We start from the raw sequence: 27,011 nt of genomic DNA on the forward strand, positions 1-27,011 counted from the left end.
CCGCCGGAAGTTTTTCAAACAACGGAAGTCCCGCCTCGCTTCTCCGAGACCAAATTAGCAACAAACTGCCAAGGACTCTGGGCTATGGGTGTGGGGCGGAGCCGTGTCTTATCAAGGCGAGCTGGAGCGAGGGTCCCGAGGGAGTGCTAGGGTGGGACCTGTTCTTTGCAGATGTGAAAAATGACTTGGTTGGTTTTTTTTTTTCAGTTTTATGTTTTTTACGAAGCACACTAAACTCTCAACTCACAGATACGGCCAAAGAAATTGGATTGTTTTAAAATTAGGAAAATAAGTCTCTTGTTAGTCTGCATTAGAACTGAAGATTAAAACCTCTAGGATTTGTTTTAGAAGACTCTAAAAAGCAGCTTTCCACTGCTAAGGACTCATTTCCAGTAATTCTTGAGTACTGAGGAGCCTAGCAAAGTTTTGAAATGATACATGAGTGTGCTTTGCTACATATCGAGCCCTAAGTGAACAAAGATTTTACTAGATAATTTTTAGGATAGGAAGAAAAGCTAGTCTCTTTTAAAACTTAGGAAGTCTCATCTAAAGATCAGCTTCTGACATTGTTTAGGGATTTTTTTCATTCTTAATCTGCACAATCTTATATTGCCGTTTGCTTTGGTTTCAGGTCTGGAATTGTCTGCTACAATCACAGTCCGCTCCACAATTTATTATCCTTAAATAATGCTAGAGAACACATTACTGTCTGGGATTATAGGAAGAGAAACCAGGTCATAAAAATCAACAATAAATTACTATTTACTATGCACCTACTTTTAATATTGCATTGTGCTAGAGAGGTTTAAGGTAGGAGTTATCTTAGTCCGTTTTTTCTGCTGCTATAACTGAGTATCATAGGCTGGGTAATTTATAATGTCCACAGAAAAGAAGACAAACTGTAAAATAATTTAAGGAGGTTTATTCCAAGCCAAATTTGAGCAAGTGAACTCACTGTGATTGGGTTACAGTTTGATTTTTATACATTTTCAGGGAGACAAGAATTACAGGTAGAATAATAAATCAATACATGGAGGGCATACATTGGTGTGGCCCAAAAAGGGCAGGACATCTCGAAGCAGGGGCTTGCAAGTCATAGGTGGATTTAGGGATTCTTTAATTGACAATTGGCTGAAAGAGTCAGGTTTTGTCCAAAAGACCAGGAATCAGCTGAAAGGAATGTGTAAGTGTCTTCTGTCTTTCATGTGATGCTACACCAGAATCAGGTTGGGAAGTAAACAACATCATAAAAACCCATTTGCTTGGTTGTTATCATTTCTAGGCATGACTCAACAGGCCCCCTTAGAAAGGAATATTTTTTAGAAAAGAATATTTTTAGGGGCGGGGGCAAAGAAAAAGATCAGAGTTCAGCTCTCAATAATGAAAAGATATTTATTTGGCTCACCGTTCTGAAGGCTGAGAAGTCCAAGATTGAGGGCCTTCTTGCTGCATCAAAGCATGGTGGAAGGTATCACATGGGAGAGGAGGGAGGTAAAAGGGAGAAAATGAGCCAAACTCTCAAAATAACTAGCCACTACTGCAATAATGGTATTAATACATTCATGAAAGCAAAGCCCTGGTGACTTAATCACCTCTTAAAGTTCCCACCTCTTAATACTGTTACAGTGGCAATTAAATTTAAACATGGGGGGAGGAGCAAGGGCAACATACATAACCTAAACATTTGTACCCCCATAATATGCAGAAATATAAATAAACAAATAAATTTAAACATGAGTTTTAAAAGGGACATTCAAACCATAAAAGAGGTAGTAAAGGTCAAGGCAAACCAATATTATACAAAGTCTTTCGAAATAATTCCTACCTTGGAGGAATTTATAAACAAGACTAAGGACTAGATACAGCAATGAGAGACCCAACCAAACAAGATAGTCTAGATTGAAGGGTTGGTTTATACAGGTAGTAGCCACAGTGCACAGTGAGGAGGAGAGTAGAGGTTGGCCAGCATAGTGTTGAACCTTGACTCCCCTCTCTCCTACCAGGGATATTTGCCTTTCAACTGGGGATAGAAAAAAAAGTTTACTAAGGTAAAGTAAATAACCTGGTAAGGTTTTAGACATTAGACATCTGGGAAAAATAAAACCTGAAGCAGAGTCCTCTAAAATTAATATATGTAGGGGGTCGCCTATTCCAAAGGCAAGTAGTAAGACTGTCTGGAAAACATTTCCCTTAGAATTTTGCAAAAGAGTCCCTCCGACTACAAGCTGTCAAGGAATATTTGTAATCATTTAGGTATAAACCAGGCCCACCACAAAAACTGGCATTTCTGCCTAGGACTTTGACCAATCTATTATTTTTATTTGGATCTCAAGTGATGAATTCCAAGAAATTTATGGATTAGATTCACAGCCTGGAATCATCTGGACACCCACCTGAGATTATACAATAGGGTTTGGGAGTAATAAAAACATGTTTTGCATTAGTTTGATGGTTGTTTTATCACTCCAATGTATACAGCTCTTCCCATGATATTCATTGTATATTATCATCTATATTTTCAAGTTCTTTCCCTATGGGGCCTATCCCGCCAGAAAGAATTAATAATAATAGTAACAACTTATCTTTGTTTATCACCTTCCATCACCTAAATTAATGCTTTTACATGTATTTGTGTATTTAATTCACTTATCGACCCAATAAGATGTTGCTATTATCCCCTTTTTATAAATGAGAAAACCGAGGTATGGAGGAGTTAAATAATTCATCCAAGATTACATCAGCTCCAGAACTAGGATTCAAACTCAGTGATCTGCCTTACTCCAAAGCCAGTACTGTTAAAGACATTCTTGTATATTAGGTCCTCCTGGGCTTTGGGAGATTGGTTCCAGGCCCCCCTCAGATATGAAAATCTACCTACCATAAGTCACTTAGATTCAACCAATTGTGAATAGAAGAAGTTGGTCCTCTGTATCCAGATATTCCACATCCACAAATGCAGATATGGAGGGCCAACTGTATCACCAACTCAAAGCAAATATCTTTTCTTTTTCTACTGTAGTGCCCAGTGCAAAATTCTGAATTCTTAAGATGCTTAGGAATTGGTGAATCTCTAAATACACTAGATAAAGTACTGGCATACCTTGGAAATATTGCAGGTTTTGTTCCAGGCTACCACAGTCAAGACAATATCACGATAGAGCAAGTCACAGAAATTTTTTGGTTTCCTAGTGCATTTAAAAGTTATATTTATGCTATACTGTAGTTTAAGTATTCAATGACATGTTTAAAAACAATGTACAGACTTTGTTTTTGAAATATTTTATTCCTAAAAAATGCTAATGATCATCTGAGCCTGCAGCATGTCCTAATCTTTCTGCTGGTGGAAGGTCTTTCTTTGATGCTAATGGCTGCTGAATCAGAATAGCAGTTGCTGGGGGGGGGGGGGTGGCTGTGGCAATTTCTTAAAATATGACAACAAAATTTGCCACATCAATGGACTCTTCCTTTCACGAACAATGCCTCTGTACCACATGATGCTATTTGATAGCATTTTACCCATAGTAGCACGTCTTTCAAAGTTAGAGTTAAATCTCAGCTACTCAGGAGGCTGAGGGGGGAATTGCTTGAGCTCAGGAGTTTGAGTCCAACCTGAGCAACATAGCAAGACCCCATCTTAAAGTAAATTTAAAAGAAAAATTGGTGCTCACTTCGGCAGCACATATACTAAAATTGGAACGATACAGAGAAGATTAGCATGGCCCCTGCGCAAGGATGACATGCAAATTAGTGAAGCGTTCCATTTTTTTTTTATTGAAACCTTAAAATCTGTACCCCTATAATATGCCAAAATAAAAAAAAAACTCAAAAAAAAAAAGAAAGAAAAATTGGAGTCAATCTTCTCCAATCCTGCCACTGCTGTAGCAACTAAGTTTTGTTTTTTTTTGAGACAGAGTCTCGCTTTGTTGCCCAGGCTAGAGTGAGTGCCGTGGCATCAGCCTAGCTCACAGCAACCTCAATCTCCTGAGCTCAAGCAATGCTACTGCCTCAGCCTCCCGAGTACCTGGGACTACAGGCATGCGCCACCATGCCTGGCTAATTTTTTCTATATATATTAGTTGGCCAATTAATTTCCTTCTATTTATAGTAGAGACGGGGTCTTGCTCTTGCTCAGGTTGGTTTCGAACTCCTGACCTCAAGCAATCTGCCCACCTCGGCCTCCCAGAGTGCTAGGATTACAGGCATGAGCCACCGCGCCCGGCCTATCTATGACAACTATGGCCTCATGAAATATATTTCTTAAATAAAAAGACCTGAAAGTTGGAATTATTCCTTGATCCATGGCTATAGAATGGATATGAAAATGACATATATCTCCATCAGAGCTCTTGAATGACCACGTTCATTGTCAATGAGCAGTAATATTTTGAAAAGAATCTTTTTTTCTGAGTAGTAGGTCTCAACTGAATAGAAATATTCAGTAAACCATGCTGCAAACAGATGTGCTATCATCCAGGCTTTGTTGTTTCACTGATAGAGCATAGACAAAGAAGATTTAGCATAATTCTTAAGGGCCCTGGGATTTGGGGAATGGTAAAAATGTCCTTGGCTTCAACTTAAAGCCATCAGCTGCATTATCCCCTAACAAGAGAGTCAGCCTGTCCTTTGAAGCTTTGAATCTAGCCATTGACTTCTCTCTAGCCATGAAAGTCCCAATAGAAGGCCATTTCATCTACATTGGAAATCTGTTGTTTAGTGTAACCACTTTCATCAATGATCTTAGCTAGATCTTGTGGATACCTTGTTGCAGCTTCTCCATCAGCACTTGCTGCTTCACCTTGACCTTTAAGTTATGAAAAGAGCTTCCTTCCTTAAACCTCATGAACCAACCTCTGCTAGTTTCAGACTTCTTTGTCTGTAGCTTCTTCACCTTTCTTAGCATTGGTACAATTAAAGAGTCAGGAATTTACTATGGATTAGGCTTTTGCTTAAGGGAATGTTGTGGCTGGTTTTATCTTCTATCCAGACCACTAAGACTCCCAATCAGCAATAAGGCTCATTCACTTTCTTATCATTCATGTGTTCACTGGAGTAGCACTTTTAATTTTCTTCAAGAACTTTTCCTTTGCTCTCACAAGTTGACTGTATAACACAAGAGGCCTGGCTTTCAGCTTATCTTGACTTTCTATATGTCTTCCTCACTAAGCTTAATCATTGCTAGCTTTTGATTTAAAGTGAAGGACATGCAACTCTTCCTTTCACTTAAACACTTAGAGATCATTATTGAGTTATTAATTGGCCTAATTTTAATATTGTTGTGTCTCAGGGAGTTGTTGTGTTTCCACCTAAGGAGAGGGAGAGAGATGGGAAAACCACTGATTGGTGGAGCAATCAGAACATAGACAACATTTATCAATTAAGTTTGCCGTCTTATATGGGCACTGTTTGTAGTACCCAAAATAATGGTAACATCAAAGATTACTAACTATAGATCACCCTAACAGATATTGTAATAATGAAAAATTTTTAAATATTGCAAGAATTACCAAATGTGACACAAAATGAGCACATACTGGTGGAAAAATGATAACAATAGATTTGCTTAACTCACAGTTGCCACAAACCTTCAGTTTGTAATAAAAACCCTATATCTGCAAAATGCAATAAAGCAAGGTAGGCATATACTATCTAACCACCTGAAACATAGCGAAGCCATCCTCTCTATTGGCTTCAAACTAATTGAAGTTCCATGGGAACAAAAATTAATATAGATGGAACTGTGTCACTCACTAAATTGTAAGATAGCTGCATCTAGAAACTAAGTCTTGGTCATTTTTTATATTTCTCTCTCCAACTTCTCCCTCCACTCATACAGTGCCTAAATATGCTTGACAAATAATAGGTGCTCATTAAATGGTAGAGTACCTCCTAGACCCAAGAATGTACCTAGAGTAAAGAAAAATACTTCCTTATACTAGAAAAGTAAGCTAAAGTTCCTGCCACACAAAAGGTGGGTTACCATTTTAAAAAATCAAGTGTACTTTTGAAAATTCAAACATTTTGTCCCTTAGAGTCAATCACTTCATGTCATGGTTGATTTTTAGTGTCAACTTGACTGGATTAAGGGATACTCAGATAGCTGGTAAAGCATTATTTCTGGGTATGTCTGTGAAGGTGTTTCCAGAAGAGACTGGCAGTTGAATCAGTGGACTGTGTATGGAAGGTATGCCCCCACCCAATGTGGACAAGCAACATTTCATCCATTGAGGACCCAGAGAGAACAAAAAAGCAGAGGAAAGGCAAATTCTCTCTCTTCCGGAGCTGGGACACCCTTTTTCTCTGCCTTTGCACATTAGAACTCCAGGTTCCTTTGGACTCCAGGACTTACACCAGCAGCCTCTCCAGGTTCTCAGGCCTTCAGACTTGGACTGAGAGTTACATCATCAGCTTCCCTAGTTCTGAGGCCTTTGGACTTGGACTAAGCCACGCCAGCAGCTTCTCTGGTTCTCTAGCTTAGCTCCAGACACCTGTGGTGAAACTTCTAGGTCTCTACAATGTCATGAGCCAATTCCTCTAATAAATCTCCTTTCATAAATCTATATATTGGTCCTGTTGGTTCCGTTTCTTGGGAGAACTCTGACTAATCCACTTAGCAAAGGTGGAAGAGTGTGTTTCAGATTTGAGAATACATGAACTAAAACTGAGCACTGTTTCCTAAGTGTGCCTGTTAGCTTCTGCCTCTCCTCTTTCCCCACTATCAGAAGTTCTCATCCTTAAACACTAAAACTTAATGGGCTTCTCTGAATAATTCGGCCAGGAATGTAGGTATTTCCTGCAAAATCTAAGAGATTGGTAAGCAGAGAGCGAACTGCTTCTGTTTCTTAAATGAGGGTAAAGTCTTACTAAGTGAGGTGGACCAGGCTGATAGATGGGGTTTCCAAACTTGGCCTGTCAAGTTACTCTTTCAGTCTGGCTAGGAGCAGCAGCATAATTCCAGAGCATGAGTCTAGGGCTGAGGCCATTGTTTTAGCCCAGAGTAAGTTTGTCAGTCTTTCTTTTAAAAAAAGAAAGATGCAAGGGATTAAAATATTGAGTCTCAATTAAAAATTGATTGGATCTTGAGGATACATCAGTTAAGCCTAAGGAAATTAATTGTACAAATTTTTCAAGGAATTGGAATCAAAGGTATCACATACATTTAAATTTATCTCACATGAAGTAAAATTATGGGATCTACATATCAAACTAGAATATAAATTCTATCTTCAGCTGAAAATTGGAATTTGCAGTGCTTTATCCTACTTATTTTTTTTTTACAAATTTTGTAATGAATGCAACGAGAGATAAGATTTCATAAAAAGCATGAATAATATTAGTATATGAAATATTGTATCTATTGCATGGTGTTCACTGTTTGAGTCATCACTTCCCTGGAAAATTCACTGGCTGAGAGGCATTCAGTTGGTTGCACTCATGAGCAAACATATTGAAAAATTTTCTCTTGGTGGGTTTCTCATTAGTAGTGTCCAGGGACTACCTCAATGGCCTACAGCATCCATTAAACAGCCTGAGATCCAAGTATGGAAACCCCAGAGGGCTCATTAAGAGCCTAATGTCGGCGTGGCTGGTTGGCTGCAAGGAAGGGATGAATGGCAGCATAGTGGAGCCATGTGTGTTTTAGTGTAATCTAGACTAACCATAGGAAACCATTCCTGGAGACTATACATTAGAACTAGATTTTATATCTAGTACCTTTGGTCCATCTTCCACCTTAATAAACTAAAACTATCATGAAAAGTGCTTGCTGAAACAAACACTCATCCAGGAATGCCTATTGTCAGAATTTTAATACCTGGGTCTTCACATACTAACTAGAATTCAAATTCTGAAAAGCATCGTGTATCAGATCAGCCTAGGTCCAAGTTTGTATGTATTTTTTTAAAGACAGGTTTATTGCGGTATAATTTTTTAAAGTAAAGTTTATTGAGGTTTATTAAGGTAAAACTCAGCTTTTTCATTCTGAGGAACACACAACTGTTGTGTAACTAACACCACAATCAAGATACAGAACACTTGCATTGCCCGAAGTAAAAACAAATGCCCTTTTGTAGTCAATCTCCTCTCCTTCCCCAATTCCCTGGCAAACACTAATCTGTTCTCTTCCAATTGTTTTACCTTTTCCAGAATATTATATGGATGGAATCACACAGCACGTGACCATTTGAGTCTGTTTCTTTCACTTATATAATACATATTGTTTAATCCATGTCACTGTATGCATGAGTACTTTGTTTCTTTTTATTGCCTCTTAACATTCCATCGTGTAGATATAGCAGTTTGTTTCTCTATTCATCAGTTCATGGACACTTGGGTTGTTTCCACTTTTTGGCTATTATGAATAATGCTGCTATGAACATTGATGTACAAGTTTTTTGTGTGGACATATGCTTTCATTTCTCTTGGGTAAACTAATGCCTAGGAATAGGATTGCTGAATCATATGGCAAGTGTGTATTTAATTTTATAAGAAACCACTAAATTGTTTTTCAAACTAGCTATTCCATTTTGCATTCCCACCAGCAATGCATGAGAGTTTCAGTTGTATATCCTTTGTGGAATGTGATATTGTTAGTGCATTTTTATTTATTTATTTTTGCCATTCTAATAGGTATAAGGCTATCTCCTTAGGGTTTTGTTTTTTGTTGTTGTTTTTTTTTTTTTTTTTTTTTTTAGACAGAGTCTCACTCTTTTGCCCAGGCTAAAGTGTGGCGGTGTCAGCCTAGCTCACAGCAACTTCAAACTCCTGGGCTCAAGCAATCCTCCTGCCTTAGCCTCCCAAGTAGCTGGGACTACAGGCATGCACCACCATACCTGGCTAAGTTTTTCTATATATTTTTAGTTGTCCAGCTAATTTCTTTCTATTTTTAGAAAGAGATGGGGGTCTCACTCTTGCTCAGGCTGGTCTCGAACTCCTGAGCTCAAACAATCCTCCTGCCTCAGCCTCCCAGAGTGCTAGGATTACAGGCATGAGCCACCATGCCAGGCCTTATTAATGTCTTAATTCACATTTCTCTAATAACTAATGATGTTTATTAGTAATGTGTTTATTTGCCATCCATATACCTTCTTTGGCAAAGTGTCTTGACTCTTCTGTCAATTTTTAATTGGATTTTTTTGGTTATTGAATTATGAGAGTTCTTTATGTATTATGAATAAATATGATACCTGGCTATAAGAATAGTAAGTTATCACAGGCAGCTGCCAATGTATTATAGTATTAATAGCATACAGAAAAATGATTCCTTCACTGACCACAAAGAAAACTCAGCCATAGCCAAGTGTCCTTCAAAAAGCTGACAGGTAGAATTAAAACCACTAACAATTTTTATACACATGAACTTTCCTGACACCAACATCAATGCAAATAGAAAACATTCTTTGTAGAAAAATTACCTAGTTTCGCAGTGAAAGATGATAAAAGTATGAGCTTAAAATACATGAATTTATCATTCTAAATGAATGCTTTAAAACTGAGAAAGTGGCACTCATAAGTTTTAGCAAATAATGTGGGAAGCTAGCTAAGCCATAGTCCATAGTGTTCTTATAGTATAACTGGATATTTTGTTCATACTGGATCATGATTTGACTATAAGAAAATCCAAATACTTTAATGAGAAACTCCTGTTGGCTTGCAACACAGTTTAACAGAAGTAAGTATAGCATATCCAAAGGCCTTTCAGGACTTTCTGTCTTAAGCTTTTGACAGGAGTTCCCAGGTCTGCAATTCCTGTAACCTTCAGGCCTGTTTCTAGACATCCTTAGCTATTAATAGTTCTTCTCAAATTTTAATGCACAAAAGAATCACCAGCAGAGCTTCTTTTAAATGCCAATTGTCAGCACCCAGCCCCCAAGATCCCAGATTAATAAGTTTCACTCCCAGCTCTGATAGATCCTGGGCAGGGAACCTGCTGGCCAGCATCACAGCCATGGGGAGCTCAGCTGGCTTGAGGTCCTGCCTGCCAGCAGAGGCCCAGGGGAAACCTCAGAATAGGGAAGAGAGAAAAGAGAGAGGTCTGCTCCAGACTGCCTCATTGAGGGTCTCAGAAGACTCTACCTCCACAGACATGCAGACTTTCTGGTTGAGTGGGGCCACTTCAGCTCCTCCCTAGCAGCTTTGCCCAGAGGCAGAGAGCAGACCTTTGATCCCTGCTGAAGCAGATCCCTTGCCAGCATTTGTGGAGCTCGAGGGCAGGCTCAGCCAACCCAGCCCTGCCCAGCCTCACTGCCCCACCCAGCCCTGCTGAGGTGGAGCATAAGGACTCACCTGGAAGTTCCAGGGCCCCACCCACCACCTGGGGCTTTTAAGGGCTTCTCCGGAGAAACTAGAGCTGGTCACAGGACCCAGAATACAACACTACAACTATTCTTTCTGGCAAGTGCCACCTACTGACAGGGAGGTCAATTTGCCCTTTACAGCATTTACTGACTCAATTGTATGGAGTGTGGTCCATTCTCACCCACAAATACCACCTCAGAGTGGCTCAGAGATTGAATTGGGTATGTCATTATCTAAACAAAAGAAAACCCAAAGGTAAGAAGCAACAGCTGCTCCAGATGAGAATAAGCAAAAGAACTTGGGAAGTATGAAAAATCAGAATGAAAGGACACCCCCAAAAGGGAACACCAGCTCTGTAGCAATGGGTACCACCCAAAATCAGAATATTAAAATGACAGATGAAAAATTTCAGACATGGATTATAAGGAAGCCCAAATTAACAAGTCATATGTATGAGGACACCAGGTGGTGATTCTGATAGGGTGTTCTAAGCACTATAGAAAGAATTGGTGTAATTCTTAATGTGAACTTGATTTATAAAACTTAGATGGCTGAGCTGTAGCAATGTGGTATCTGAATACTATAGATTTTATAGGGCTTAATCCCAAACATGCCCTTCCAAAAGGTAGACTATGTATTCATAGTTCCCACTGGCTACACCAACTACTATGGTATACTTTATTAATTGAAAATAATGAAAATACCTAACACTTACAGATTGCTTACGATTTCCAATATACTGCAATAAGCACTTTATATAGTTTTTTTAGTTTTTCAAAATTTTTTGTTTTGCTTTGTTTTTTAGTTTTTAAAATAACCTTTTGAGGCAGATAGGTGATATATTTATTCCCATTTTAAGATGATGAAACTGAAATTTAAGAAGTTTAAGTAATTAAAGATATAGGGCATAATTAAATAATCAACCTCAAGAACTAAAAATAGTTATATGCAATACCTATTTTAATTAAACCTTTACATGTTAGTAATCTATTGTTGCAAACATATTACCCCCAAATATTTTTTTAATATTGTAAATATTTTAAATAACTCACTGGGTCTCTTGCAAACACACTACATGAATTATAGTCCAGAGAGCCAGAGCCAGAATCTGGATAAGGAAGAGTGCATATTCAAAGATATACTAAAAACAATATCCCAAGACTATTTCAAAATATAGTAAAAAGAATTTTGGTTGTTGTAATTTTTTTTATTTAAAAGAAGTAGACTTCATTCGGTAGAAGAATAATGCTATTAAAGGCTTTACTAATAATATACAAGAAAGCCATACTACACTGACAGTGTCAATGCAATTGAAAGGGGGAAAGAGTGCTACATCTGAATAGTGCACAGTCCAAATGAATGCCAGAAAAAGTCTGAATTTAATAGAAGAAGAAGAGGAAGAAGCAAAAGATGGAGGAGGAGGAAGGAGAGAAGGGGGAGTTGAAAGAGGAGGGAATGGAAGGGAAGGAAGGGAAGAAAGGGGGTGAAAGGAAGAGGAAGAGGAGAAGAAACATAATTCAAGTTTATTCCTCTTTGGTGGTTTTGAGAAGTCACGCAGATTTAGAACTTGGGCAAAGCCAACTTGTTTTCTATGATGATATGTCACAGATATTTCTAACAGAAAACAGAAATCCTCATGGAGTTCCCAACAGCAGTCTGTGGGGTTGGTGGGAGATGAAATTGTTTTGGCTGTAGGCTGCCATTCTAATTCTGCAAACCTTCCTCAGTGCACATGTCCTTGGGAGTCGATTCAAAGGGATTCTTGAGTTGATTTGACAGGTGTCAATACAGGTGGGTACATAGAGTAAATGTTTGAAAAGTAAAAGAGGTTTTGACATAATTTAGGTCACCAAGGAAATATCCTGTGACTCTTTTTTAAGATGTTTGAAATATTAATAGCAAGGTTGAGGTTAATGGAATTGTATTTTTAAAATGTAATTTAAAATATAACCTGAAATGCTGAGAAGCTGATTTACCCACTCACTCTTCCTGCTGAACTCCCTGACTACTTCTCCCACTCACTCTGTTGCCCCCTCCACCTTCCTGGTCATAGAAGACTATTTCATTGCTGATATCTTCACCAGGGTATGGGCAGGGAAAACTCAAGCATATTAAATATACTACTTGTCAGGTGCATTGTGGGAAGACAATTGAGATTTTGTTTGTTTGATTGCTTTTTAAGAATCAAATGGGACTTCCAGTTATGGTTAAGAGAAGAGGTTATCAAATCCTCTCTCCCCTCCCCATCTAAAAAACTGGAAACGATTATCAAAGAGAATCATTTCAAAGCTCTCTGATATATTCTGCAAACATTTTTTCTCAGTTTCTCATTTGTCTCTTGCTAATAATTTTGCTTATAATGACTTTTCCATCAGAAATTTTTCATGTTTATATGGTTTACCTTTGGGATTTATGTCATATTTAGAAAGAGTTTTCTCATCCTGAGAGAAGGTCTCTTAGTCCCTGAAAGACCAATTCACACTAGTCATTATCTTGCATTAGTTTTCTTAATTTTATTTTTGGCTTCTTGATGAGATTTGGAAGGCAATCTAGAGCCCTAGTGGGAGACTGGGATAATGCTGTAATGCCTTACTAAGATTTGAAAGAACCTTAGTTTCATTAGCAGTGTATGTTAAAAATCTTCTACTTCTGTGATAAGTTCCCATTGTGTGGTGTCTAGATATCACCTGGAAAGCTTGTTTAAAATATTCCACACCCTGAGAGAGAGGAACACTCCTACACTGCTGGTGGGACTGCAAACTAGTTCAACCTCTGTGGAAAGCAATATGGAGATATCTTAAAGCGATACAAGTGATTCTACCATTTGATCCAGCAATCCCATTGCTAGGCATCTACCCAAAAGATCCAATGACACTCTACAAAAAGGACACCTGCACTCGAATGTTTATAGCAGCACAATTCATAATTGCAAGGCTGTGGAAACAGCCCAAGTGCCCATCAATCCAAGAATGGATTAATAAAATGTGGTATATGTATACCATGGAGTACTATTCAGCTCTAAGAAACAATGGTGACATAGCACATCTTATATTTTCCTGGTTAGAGCTGGAACCCATACTATTAAGTGAAGTTTCCCAAGAATGGAAAAACAAGCACCACATATACTCACCAGCAAATTGGTATTAACTGAACAGCACCTAAGTGGTCACATAGGTACTACAGTAATAGGGTATGGGGCAGGTGGGAGGGGGGAGGGGGGCAGGTATATACATACATAATGAGTGAGATGTGCACCATCTGGGGGATGGACATGATGGAGACTCAGACTTGTGGGGGGAGAGGGGGAAATGGGCATTTATTGAAACCTTAAAATCTGTACCCCCATAATATGCCGAAATAAAATATATATATATGTATATATATATATATATATATATACATATATATATATATTCCGCACCCTGACTTCCAGAGATAGAATTAGGTGGGGCCTGGGAATCTGCCTTTTTAATCAAGTTCCAAATGATTGTGATATGGATTGTCTACTAGACACAATTTTAAAACCCTGGTTTGGGGGGAAGGGACATTTCTTTCCATTTGGTCAAATTTAAGCTAGGGCTCCATGGGAAAGCTCAGTCAGTGTCCCAACAGGAGACAAATAGTACATTCAAAGTAAGATAAACTATTTGTGAGGATGCAAGCATGAGTGAGGGGGACACTGGGGACAGTAAGAGACTGGTGCTATACCCCCTAGGCCTGGAGAATGAGGGGAGGAAATGAATGGTTACTGTAGCTGGAGAAAGTCCTGTACGGTTGGCTTCCTTGAGGGAGAGACATAGCCAATCTGAGCTGGCAAAGGTGGAGAATGAAGTACCCTGACTTCATTCCCTTCCCTGGGTTTCCTGCCAGAGATCCCCAAGAGTCAAACTCAGCTGGAAGCTGGTGGGTGTGACAGTCTTTGAGGTTGCCCATTGAGGTCAGCGTCCTGGGATGGGGAGTATGAAGAAAAAAAGTGGCTAGTGCATCTGGAGGGACAAACAGATGATATCCAGCACAGAACCTATGGAAGAATTGCACCATAGAGTATAAAACGTGTGACAGAGAAAGAAAAGCCATAGTGGAACAGGCAACCCAGTGATTCTTGAAGGGAAATTATAAGAAAGAATGTTGGGAGCAATACTTACGATCTGGTATTTAAATAAGAAAACCTTATGTCCTGTACCATAGATTGGAACTGTTACCAAAAGCTCTGCACTTGTCTTCGAGGCCCCATTAGAAGAATGAGGAAAAGTGGTTTGATGGGAAGGAAAGAGGAGTTTTTTATTTTGTTGGCAAACAAGGAGGAGAGAGACTCCTGTCTGAAATGTCATTGTCCTAATAATAAGTAGAAATACAGAGCTTTTAATGGGGGTGGGTGTCAGTTTTAGGCAATTGTTGTTCAACTACAGTTGATGATTCTGAATGTCCCATCTCCCCTGAAGATAATTCTGCGACCTCCGCCCACCTGGGAGGCCCACCAGACCTCCAAGACCTCCAGGACCTCCAACTGCCCAGTTAGGTGGGGCCAGCAGTTTCCAAAGCCAACTCTTGTAGCACAAAAAACAAAAGACATTATCCTGCCCCTCCCAACCACTGGCCTGGGGCAGGAATGCAGTTTTTAGTTCTCAAAAAGGAGTGGAGGATGTTTTAAAGAGACAGAAAATATTTTTGCCTTTTTTTCACACGCCATTCCCTCTGTAACAGAACCAATTGTTCTTTAATTTGGGAAGTTATTACTTGAAATGTTCTATGTTAGTTACACATTTAATCACAGTTTTATTGAAAAGTAAATTTATATAAAATTAAGTCTGCCCTAATTCTAGGAAATTTTATTATTGTGTCTATATTACAACACGGGAACCACAAACAATTTGTTGATTTTCTTGCTGGATCTTAGGCTTGCTTCATGCTGTACCAGCGTACCAATAAGAGTGAACCACAAATGCCAACATAAATTGATAATAATTACCCTAGAACCTGTCCTTTTCCCCACCCAACCAGCACTGGTCTGGATCCCATCTCTGTCAAGCTTGGAAGCTCTGGCCCTGAAAATTCTACCTCTATTCTATATTAAACTTTTTGACTTCTTTTTGAGATAGACTTGGTATCTTAGCTCTGCATTGCTTATCAGTCATTCTTTTCCGCCCAAAATTGCTAGGATTGATTTTGCTTTCTTGAAATTGAATATGACTTTTTGCATGTGTGTAACATCCAGAGTGATCTGGGAAGTGGCTATTTGCGTTTCTAATTATCTTCACCAACAAGAATGAGTCAGCAGTGGTGTTTTAGTGGCATGTATGATTTCCAACATCTTACAGTCATCCCTGGTGTAACAGGGTCGTCACCCTTCCTCCCACAGATATGGAAGGGAAATATTGACAGTGGGGAATATGTAAGATAAGGAGTAGCCTGATAAAATGGCAAAAATATTTTCTGTCTCTTTAAAACTTCTTGGATTCCTTTTTGAGAACCAAAACCTGCATCCTTGCCTCAGGCCAGTGGTTGGGAGGAGCAAAGCAGGTTGGTTAATAAGTCTTTTGTTATTTTTGTTACAAAAGAAGGCTCTGCTCAGAAGGAGGGAGGTCCTGGGTAGAGGTAACGGGATTGTCTTCAGTGGAGATGGGATGATCAGAATCATCAACTGTACTTGAATAGCAGCTGCCTAAAGCTGAGAACTCACCCTTTAAAAGCTGTGTATTTGGGCCAGCTTGGTGGCTCAGGCCTGTAATCCTAGCTCTCTGGGAGCCTGAGGCAGGAGGATTGCTCAGGAGTTGGGAACCAGCCTGAGCAAGAGCTAGACCCTGTCTCTACTAAAAAATAGAAAGAAATTAATTGGCCAACTAAAAATATATAGGAAATATATATAGCCAGGCATGGTGGCACATGCCTATAGTCCCAGATACTCAGGAGACTGAGGCAGAAGGATCGCTTGAGCCCAGGAGTTTGAGGTTGCTGTGAGCTAGGCTGATGCCATGGCACTCTAACCCAGGCAACAGAGTGAGACTGTCTCAAAAAAAAAAAAAAAAAAAGAAAAGAAAAGAAAAGAAAATGGAAAAGCTCTGTATTTCTGCTTATTGTTAAGATGATGGCATTCTTCAGACAGAAGTCTCCATCCTCCTCCTTTGCTGGCAAAGTAATAAACTTCTCTTTCCTTCTCCTCAAAACACTTGTTCATTCTTCTGCTGTGGCCTTGAGGATAAGTGCTGAACTTTGGGTAACACTCGTGGCGGCCTCCTAGTTCATTTAGTAAACACTGCATATGCACTATCATAGTAACTCAATTATTGCTAAGTGCACTGGCACCAATTAAAATGTTTTTCTTTTCCTTTCAAGATGTTTCTCTCCTCATCCCCCTGGATGCTGTTTGATGATTCTACAGGAAGTCAAAATCTAATAAAAGCAAAGCAATTGATATATTTATGCCTTGCCTTATGGAAAAATTTCATCAACAGGAAGGTAAAGGAAGCAATGAGGAAAATAGCTATATTGAACTTAGTTTTAACCAACAAAGATCTGGTTAATGATTTACAAGTGACCAGAATGTTGGGAAAGATGAATGATACCTGTTGGAGTTAGCCCCTGACCAGGCACCCTGCTGGACTCTGTGTTGAGAGCAGTATGCACAATGGCACAGTCTTGCCTTCACAGTGTTTATCGCCCAGTGCTAGAAACAAACAGAACTGTGTGCAGATTTATAGAAAGTGGTGGTGTTAAAAGAACTCATGTACAGTTTTACTTTGTAAATAGGAATCAATTTTTTTTTTTGAGACAGAGTCTCGCTTTGTTGCCCAGGCTAGAGTGAGTGCCGTGGCGTCAGCCTAGCTCACAGCAACCTCAAACTCCTGGGCTCAAGTGATCTTCCTGCCTCAGTCTCCCGAGTAGCTGGGACTACAGGCATGCGCCACCATGCCCGGCTAATTTTTTCTATATATATCAGTTGGCCAATTAATTTCTTTCTATTTATGGTAGAGGCGGGGTCTGGCTCTTGCTCAGGCTGGTTACAAACTCCTGACCTTGAGCAATCTGCCTGCCTCAGCCTTCCAGAAAGCTGGGATTACAGGTGTGAGCCACCACGCCCAGCCAGGAATCTATTGTTGAAATGTTGTATTTGTTAACACAGTGATGTGATTCAAAATGTGAAAGATACAAAAGAAAATGCAATAGAAATTTTGTCACCTCTGTTCCCCAGCCACCTAATTCCCCTCCCTATGAGCAATCTATTTTACTGGTTTCATGAGAATCCTTCCAGAGAAAATTCTATGCATATGCAAACAAATGCAAATAACATATTTTATCAAACCTAAGATGTCATTGATTGTAAGATGTGCTAATATTATACATACTACTACAAAAGAAAATGTTTAAAAAGTCCTGCCAATTAAACTATGAAATGACATCTGTTATGCAATGCATTATACTTTCAGAGATAACAAAAATGTGAAAATATGTGCATCTTAGAATCAATGAAATATAGTCTATATTCTTTTCTTCCAATTTTACACAAAAATAGTATAGCCTGTTTATAATTCTGCACTATGCTTGCCTCACTCACCAATACATCTTGAAGCTTATTCCAAATCATCACCTAAGGCATTTCCTCTTTCCTTTTATGGCAGAGCAGTGAAAGGAAGACTTTAAAGAGTATGTTCTAAGTAAAAAAATGAGGAAGGAAGGAACAGCACATTCTTTGGAAAAGATAGTGAATAAACTGCAGATTACTGGAAGAAAAATCACAATGGCCCTTATTTTGTCTCTTTTTTCTCAGAGAATAAAGATCTTCAAATTGGAAAGTATAAAACAAATACCATGAAGAGGGATTCAAATCTGACATAAAAGAAAAAAATACTAAGATGATATCTGGACAGTTAACAGGAGTTAGAGTCTCTGAGTCTGAACAAATACAAATCTCACCACTAAAACACAAAAGTGTGACAGAGTCATTGTTGGGGAGTTTTGTGAAATAATGAAGACAAGAAGAGGGGATTGAAGATAGGTAAAGATTTTTACAAATGTGGAAAATGCAGATTACAGGAAACACAGTCTAGTAAAATTTCCCATTCACAAGGTTTAAAATACATTATCAAACAGATGATTTATTAGCATTTAAAGAGTAAAAATGTCATGCTTTTTTTTTTTTAATTTAAAGAAAAGGAAGTGCTTAGAAGGAACCTGAATAGATTTTCCAGAAATATTATGCCATGGCCTGGTTGCAGTTGAGGTGTGGGGAATTGGGGAGACACTTGCTTTGGCAAATAATTAAATGATTGTGCTGTATGTGGAACTTCCCCACCAATGCTCTGAGTATCACACTATGGAGAACAACAGGCCTAACAGGGTGAAAAATGGAATTGGAGTCAAGTCCTGTTTCTGACAATACCTAACGACCTAGGAAAAATCATTTTGTTTTTCCTTCTCTGAAATAAGAAGAATTACATTTATTGATTCCTAAGTTTCTTTCTATAATATTAATTCCATTTTAACTATAACTGATAGGTCAAGAGAATCTGTAAGACCTAGAGTTAGCAGATGTAAGTAGAATGATGTTTTTTACTTTATATATATTGGTGGAAAAAATGAAGAAGTATGGCGTAGGTTCCCATCTAACTCCAATCAGGCCAACATTTGGGACCTTATAGGACACCCAGAGCAGAGCCACTCAGCTAAGCCGTTCCTGAATTCCTGACTCTGAGAATCGGTGTAAGACAATGTGTGCTCATATCTTTAAGCCATTAGGTTTTAATTTGTTTCTAATGAGGACCTAGCAGGTGTGTGCAAGTGTCTTCCAGCCTATGAAGGAGAGGGAAGACCTTCTCTATATGACTCCAGTAGGCAAAATAATGGTGGAAGTAGCTTTGGATTCTCATTTAAGAATAATGTTCTAGGCCGGGCGCAGTGGCTCATGCCTGTAATCCTAGCACTCTGGGAGGCCAAGGCGGGCGGATTGCTCGAGGTCAGGAGTTTGAAACCAGCCTGAGCAAGACCAAGACCCCATCTCTACTATAAATAGAAAGAAATTAATTGGCCAACTAATACATATAGAAAAAATTAGCCGGGCATAGTGGCACATGCCTGTAGTCCCAGCTACTCGGGAGGCTGAGGCAACAGGATTGCTTGAGCCCAAGAGATTGAGGTTGCTGCGAGCTAGGCTGACGCCATGGCACTCACTCTAGCCTGGGCAACAAAGCAAGACTCTGTTGCAAAAAAAAAAAAAAAAAAAAAGAGTAATTTTATAATGATGGTCATAACTGACCACATGAGAAGGGAACCCTTTGGGAGAGTTAACAGCAGGGTCCCTGCTGTGACTTGCTGGCGCTGTCAGAAATGTTGCTGCAGAAGTTCCTACATGGGAAGAGAGGATGTCTTCCTAGACAGCCCATGGTTTGGGACCCTGTTTTAGAATACTCAATCTGCAACTCAGAGTGGCCACAGCTGAGCTCTTAACTTAAATAGATATAGAGAAATGTTCTCTCTACATTAAACTATAAACTATTAGAGTTCAAGATCTCTGCCTAAGGCCGGGCGTGGTGGCTCACGCCTGTAATCCTAGCTCTCTGGGAGGCTGAGGCGGGCGGATTGCTCGAGGTCAGGAGTTCGAAACCAGCCTGAACAAGAGCGAGACCCCGTCTCTACTATAAAAATAGAAAGAAATTAATTGCCAACTAATATATATATATATAAAAAATTAGCTGGGCACGGTGGCGCATGCCTGTAGTCCCAGCTACTCGGGAGGCTGAGGCAGGAGGATTGCTTGAGCCCAGGAGATTGAGGTTGCTGTGAGCTAGGCTGACGCCACGGCACTCACTCTAGCCTGGGCAACAAAGCGAGACTCTGTCTCAAAAAAAAAAAAAAAAAAAAAAAAGATCTCTGCCTAGTGCTGATTGCTGAACCATGAGGCAGACAACTAACATCTCAGTGGGGCAAGCATTTCATTTTCAGTGATGTTATTTACATCCGCGCTCGCCTCTAGAGTTTTCGTTGTGTTTCACATACACTCTCTGCTTTGCAGCCAACACTGAGAGTCGGCGGCAGGCATGTAGCCTTTTTTGTATGGATGAGGACACTGGGACTCAGAGCCATTAAGTGATTCATGAGGAATCACACAGCTGGTAACCAACTAGTCGGGCAGGGATTAAGCCTGGATCCTGTCCCTGTTCTCAGAGAAATGGCACATGAAAGCTGAACTGCAGGCAAATAGATCCTACTGGGTGGTGGGGACAGGGCCTCGGGGAGTGACCAGAGAAGTCTTTGGTAAACTTCAAAGCTAATTAGAGCGAACAAACCAGTGAAGGAGAGATGGGTCTCAACCTATATCTCCAGAACACTTTTCCAGAGACAGCTTGTCGCCTGCCTTTTCTAAATCAATCTTATTAACTGAAGGAACTAGTGCGTGGTTGCTTGATTTGAAAATTAGACGCTTGCACAGCTTCCTTTCCTGGAAAAAGACAGTTATCTCCTAAGGACAATAGGAGGCCAGGAGAAGAAAGAATGATCTTCCCAAACTCTGAGGTGCAAGAGCGAAATTGTTGATAATAACCAGGAAATTGGGGATTTAAAACCTTATATTCCTTGTCCGGGCGCGGTAGCTCACACCTGTAATCCTAGCATTATGGTAGGCCAAGGTGGGTGGATCGTTTGAGCTCAGGAGTTCGAGACCAGCCTGAGCAAGAGCGAAACCTCGTCTCTACCAAAAATAGAAAGAAGTTAATTGGACAGATAAAAATATATAGAAAAAATTAGCCGGGCATGGTGGCACATGCCTGTAGTCCCAGCTACTTGGGAGGCTGAGGCAGGAGGATTGCTTGAGCCCAGGAGTTTGACGCTGCTGTGAGCTAGGCTGACGCCATGGCACTCTACCCTGGGCAACAGAGTGAGATTCTGTCTCAAAACAAACAAACAAAAACCCTTATATTCCTTGTAGTAAGCTGAACCTTTTTCTCTTAAAAAGCTTAGCTGCTGCTCACTAGGAAATTTCTTAAAGTGTTGAAGGGAAAGGAAGACTCTGGCTTCCTTCCTAGTTATGCCACCCCTGAAAGCTAATGGCCCAGTTTAAATAGGGTGAGTATACTGTTTCCAGGATAGCGTGTTCTGCGGGCGGGGGGAGAGCACAGGAGAGGTGAAATAGGAAAAGTCAACAGCACAGCCTCCTTTTCCAAATAAACTTTTGGCTCACACCTGTGCTGGTCACCAGCCCTGGGTAGAAGCAAGCCGCAAAGGCTGAGGTAGGCAAATACTCCTTTTATCTTTTCATCTCGGAGTGATCGGTGGTCCCAGAGTAACTGAGCAGCTCGGGTCTCCAGTGAGCTGCTAGACTCTGTATCATTTCATCCTCAGAATGGTGTCTCTTCCTTAAACAATTAGATTCCAATTTCACATATATTAGGCTGCTTAAAGTTCTTCTCCAGCTCAGTGATGCCCTTTTTATTAAAATCTTTTTTTTCTCTATGTGTTTCATTTTGGATACTTTGTTTTTTCTTTTTCTTTCTTCTTATTTATTTATTTATTGACAGGGTCTTACTCTGTCACCCAGGCTGGAGTGCAGTGGTGTCATCTTAGCTCACTGCAACCTCAAACTCCTGGGTTCAAACAATCCTCCTGCCTCAGCCTCCCAAGTAGCTGGGACTACAGGTATGTGCACTAGGCCTGGCTAATTTTTGTAATTTTTTGTAGAGATGGGGTCTTGCTCTTGCTTAGGCTGGTCTCAAACTCCTGACCTCAAGCAATCCTCCTGCCTTGGCCTTCCAAAGTGCTAGGATTACAGGCATGAGCCATAGCACCTGGCCCATTCTGGATAATTGTTATTGCTATGCCATCAAATATACTTAATTTTTTCTTCTGCAATGTCTGTATCATTAATCCCTCCCAATATTGTTTTTCTTCTTAGATATTATAGTTTATATCTTTGGATTGTTTACTTGGGTCTTTTGATTATTATTATTCTTTTGTCTCTAACCTTTTGAATATTTGGAATTCAGTTATAATAATTGTTTTAATATCCTTGTCTGCTAATTTTAACATCCATGCCAGTTCTAGATCAGTTCTAATTGATTGATTTTTTTTTTCTTACTATGGGACATATTTTCTTGCTTCTTTGCATACTGGAAATTTAAAAAAATATATTTTTAGAGAGCTCTGTCACCCAGGCTAGAGTGGAGTGGTATGATCATAGCTCATTGCAACTTCTAATTCCTGGGCTCAAGCCATCCTCCTGCCTCAGCCTCCTGAGTAGCTGGGATTACAGGCATGTGCCACCATGCCCAGCTAATTTGTTTAGAATATTTTGTAGAGATGGGGTCTCACTATATTGCTCAGGCTGGTCTTGAACTCTTGGCCTTAAGCAATCCTCCCACTTAGGCTTGAGCTACCATATCCAGCCATAATTTTTGACTGGATGCCAGACATTGTGAATTTTAACTTGTACAATGGGCATTTTTATATTCCCTTGAATATTAGTATTCTTAAGCCTTATTCTGGGGCACAGTTAAGTTACTTGGAAATAGTTTGGCCTCTTGCATCTTGTTTTTCAAATTGTTAGACAGAGCTAGATCAATGCTCAGTCTAGGTCTGATTATTCTTCACCACTAATGCAAGACCTTTCTAAATGTTCTACTCAATGTGCTGTGAATCCTGAGCTTTCCATTCTGGCTGATGGGAGACGGGCACTGTTCTCGATCCTGTGAGAGCACAGGCACTATGTCCTCTTGTCCCGTCAGGTGGTTCTTTCCCAGGCTTCAGATGGTTTCCCCACACACATGCACCGGTCAGTACACAGATGAATACTTGAGGGAGCCCACTTCACATATGCAGAGAAGCCCCTGTGTGCAGTTCTTGCTTCCACAACACTGTGTCATGCAAACACGACAGTTCCCCACGTCGTGGGGAACTGTCTCCTCAGCTCAGCAGTCTACCAGGCAGTGCCTGCATTCCCCTCACTGCACTCCAGCCTGGAAACCCTCTTGATGCATCAAGCCAGGCCAATTATAGAGCTCACCCTGTTTGTTTTCCATCTCATCTGATTACTCGTCCTTGTTGCCTGTCATCAGCATCTTGCAAAATCATTGTTTCACATACTTTGCCCTTTTTATGGTTGTTTCAGCTGAGAGGGTAAATCCTGTCTCTGCTATTCTGTCTTATTTGGAAGTATAAGTTTTTCTCGTTCTTTGTAAATGTCATTTTTATTTTTACTTCACATAATAAAATAGTACATGTTTAAAATGTATTGAAAGTTACATCTAGATAGATTAAGGCATCCAGTTCGAGAAAGATGGAGTAAGCAACTAAAAACCTAAATAGCATGCTTGGAGAAGCTATCTGAAGTCTCTGGAAAGTAAATGGTAGCAGACGTATGAGAGAGGGAAACCAGAGCTAGAAGCACTAATGACCTGGTGGTGAGTTTTCTGAATGTTTTTCTCTTTCATATTTCCCAGTCTGAACTTGAACAAAGACCAAAACCAAGAACTGTGCACCAGGCATGTCCCAAGGAAAGCCTTTTCTTTCTGGTCCGAGGAGCAGGAAGGGAGGGTACTCTATGGGATGCAGAGAATTGGGAAAAATCCTCTCTCTCTTTTTAGTTTGCTCTCTTATCCCAGCCCAGGCAAGCCCCAGACACAAAACTATGATCCTGAGATGACTGGATGGCAGCCGGGCAGTGGCGGCAGTGGCTGCCGATAAACACCTAAAACCCAGAACAGGAGGAATTCTTCTCTCTGATCATTGGAACTGTGGTCCTAAAAATATAGAGAGAATCCTCGTTGCTTTTTTTCTCTGTGTATCCTCCTGCTGCTTGTTCCCAGAGGTAGACTCTCTTGCAGGAAAGAAATGGCAGAGCAAGGCGTCTAAAACCCTGGATTTCCACTGAAAAGACCCCAAAGGGGCCCCTTTTTATTTCTATTTAAAATAGTTGAAAAAATACTAAGTATATTTTATGACCATAATGGAATTAAGCTAGATCTCAATAACTGAAAGCTATCTGGAAAATCCCCCAACACTTGGAAATCCAAATAATACCTTCACATAATCCATGGGTCAAAGAGGAAATGTCAAGGGAAATTAGAAAGTATTTTGAACTAAATGAAAATGATACAGCTAAAGCAATGGTTAGAGGGAAAGTTTTAGCTCTAAATGCTTAAGTTAGAAAAGAATAAAAAGAAAACTACAGATTGATATCTCTCATGAGTATAGATGTAAAAATTCTTTTTTTTGTTTTTACTTGTTTTTTCTTTTTTCTTATTTCTAACCATCTCCGCATTAGAGATAGATGCAAAAATTCTTTAAAAATTAGCAAATCAAGTATACCAATATATAAAAATAATAATTACCACGATCAAGTAGCATTTATTCTAGAAAGACAAGGCTGGCTCAACAATTTAAAATGAATCATATAATCTACTATATTGAGACTAAAGAAAAAATGATCTTATCAATTGTCATAGAAAAAGCATTTGATAAATTTCAACATCCATTCATGACACATAATTTGTTTAAGCTTTTTTTTGGGGTGGGGGAGGACAAATTCTTGCTTCGTTGCCTGGGCTAGAGTGCAGTGGCATCACCATAGCTCACTGCAACCTCAAACTCCAGGGCTCAAGCAACCTTCCCCCTCCTGAGTAGCTGGGACTACAGGTGTGTGGCAACATGCCTTGCTCATTTTTCTATTTTTTGTAGAGATGAGGTCTTGCTATGTTGCTCAGGCTGGTCTCAAACTCCTGGCCTCAGGCGATCCTCCCCTTCCCCCACCAACCTATCCCCCCCACCAGGGCCTTCCAAAGTGCTAGGATTACTGGCCTGTGCCACCACACCTGGTCCACGACAAATAATTTTTTAGTATAATTATGTCCCATTATGCTAAAAATTATTTGTTGTTTACCTGAAATTCAAATTTGACTGGATGACCTGTATATTATTTGGCAATCCTACAAGACCCAAATTGATTTTGTAAACTTAATGCAATAACACTCAAAATCCCAGCAGGATTGTTTCTTTTCAATATAGGTAAGCTGATTCCAAAATATATAAAAAGCTAAAGCACCTAGAATAACCAAAAACTCTGGAAAAAGAAGAACAGGGTTACAGCACTCATAGTAACTGATTTTAAAACTCAATCTAAAGCTAAGTAGTCAAGATAGTGTGGTATTGGTGAAAGTATATACCACATGGATCAATGGAACAAAATAGAGAAACACATAGATCAATGGAACAAAACAGAGTCAAGAAATAGAACCAGGCCAGGTGTTATGACTCACGCCTGTAATCCTAGCACTCTGGGAGGCCAAGGCGGGAGGACCACTTAAGCTCAGGAGTTCAAGACCAGCCTGAGCAAGAGCAAGAGCAAGACCTCGTCTCTACTAAAAATAGAAAAAATTAGCCCAGTGTGGTACTAGGTGCCTATAGTCTCAGCTACTCTGGAGGCTGAGACAGGAGGATAGTTGGAGTCCAAGCGTTTGAGGTTGCAGTGAGCTATGATGACGCCATGGCACCTAGCCTGGGTGACAGAGAGAGAGTCTGCCTCAGAAAAAAAAACAAAAAAGAAATAGATGCATGCAAATATGATCAATTGATTTTTGTAGATACATTCTTTTTATTGAGATAAAATTGACATAACATAAAAATACATCATTTAAACATTTTTTAAGCATAAAATTTATGAACAAATTTTGAGAAAGGTATTAAAGCAATTCAATGGACAAAGGGTAGTCTTTTCAACAAATGGAACAACTGGACATCCATATGCAAAAAAAGAAAAGAACTATGACTTATATAACAGAGTTTATAAAAAATTAACCTCCAATGAATCATAGATCTAATATGAAACCCAAAAGTGTGTTATTTAAAAATATAGGAGAAAATGACTGTCACCTTGAGTTAGACAAAAATTCTTAGATATGACATCAAAAGCCAATTTGTAAAAAAAAAAAAAAAAAGATATATTAGACTTAAAATTAAAACTTTTTCTGCAGAAAACAGTGCTAAGAAAATAGGTCAGGCACAGTGGTTCTGGGAGGCTGAGGCAGGAGGATCAGTTGAGCTCAGGAGTTTGAGACCAGCCTGAGCAAATGAGACCCCATCTCTACTAAAAATAGAAAGAAGTTAATTGGCCAACTAAAAATATAAAGAAAAAATTAGCTGGGCATGGTGGCACATGCCTGTAGTCCCAGCTACTTGGGAGGCAGAGGCAGAAGGATCTCCTGAGTCCAGGAGTTTGAGGTTGCTGTGAGCTAGGCTGACGCCAGGGCACTGTAGCCTGGGCAAGAGTAAGAGTGAGACTGTCTCAAAAAAAAAAAAAAAAAAAAAGAGAGAGAATTAAAAGATGAGCTACAAACTGGGATCAAATATTAGCAAATCACATATCCAACAATGGACTTATATCCAGAATATGTAAATAACTTTCAAAACTCAAGAGTAAGAAAACAACAGCCCTATTTCAAAAATAGACAAAATATTTGAATGAACATTTTAACAAAGAAGTCACACAAGTGGTAGATAAGCACATGAAAAGATGCTCAAAATCATTAGTCCTTAGGGAAATGAAAATTAAAACCATAATAACATTCTACTACACACGTATTAGAACAACTAAAAATAAAACACCACCACCATCTCCTGATGGACAGGCCTATGGCTGACTATGTGGGGAGATGTTTGCAGGAAGCCTGAGATTGCAAAACAAACAAACAAATGGGTGGGATCTGGAGCTGGACCACTCATCTACGAGTCTAGGCTCT

The 27,011-nt window shown here is 39.6% G+C and overlaps 1 non-coding gene across 1 annotated transcript; it reads left to right on the plus strand.

Annotated features, from left to right (window-relative positions):
* Nucleotides 1-3,660: 3,660 nt before the first annotated feature.
* Nucleotides 3,661-3,767, plus strand: LOC142870263 (U6 spliceosomal RNA). Its single transcript, XR_012918696.1, has one exon. It is a non-coding gene; the product is annotated as a U6 spliceosomal RNA (small nuclear RNA).
* The last annotated feature ends 23,244 nt before the right edge of the window (nt 3,768-27,011 follow it).

The sequence above is a fragment of the Microcebus murinus genome, chromosome 3 (assembly GCF_040939455.1).
Source record: "Microcebus murinus isolate Inina chromosome 3, M.murinus_Inina_mat1.0, whole genome shotgun sequence".
NCBI classification, from domain to species: domain Eukaryota; kingdom Metazoa; phylum Chordata; class Mammalia; order Primates; family Cheirogaleidae; genus Microcebus; species Microcebus murinus.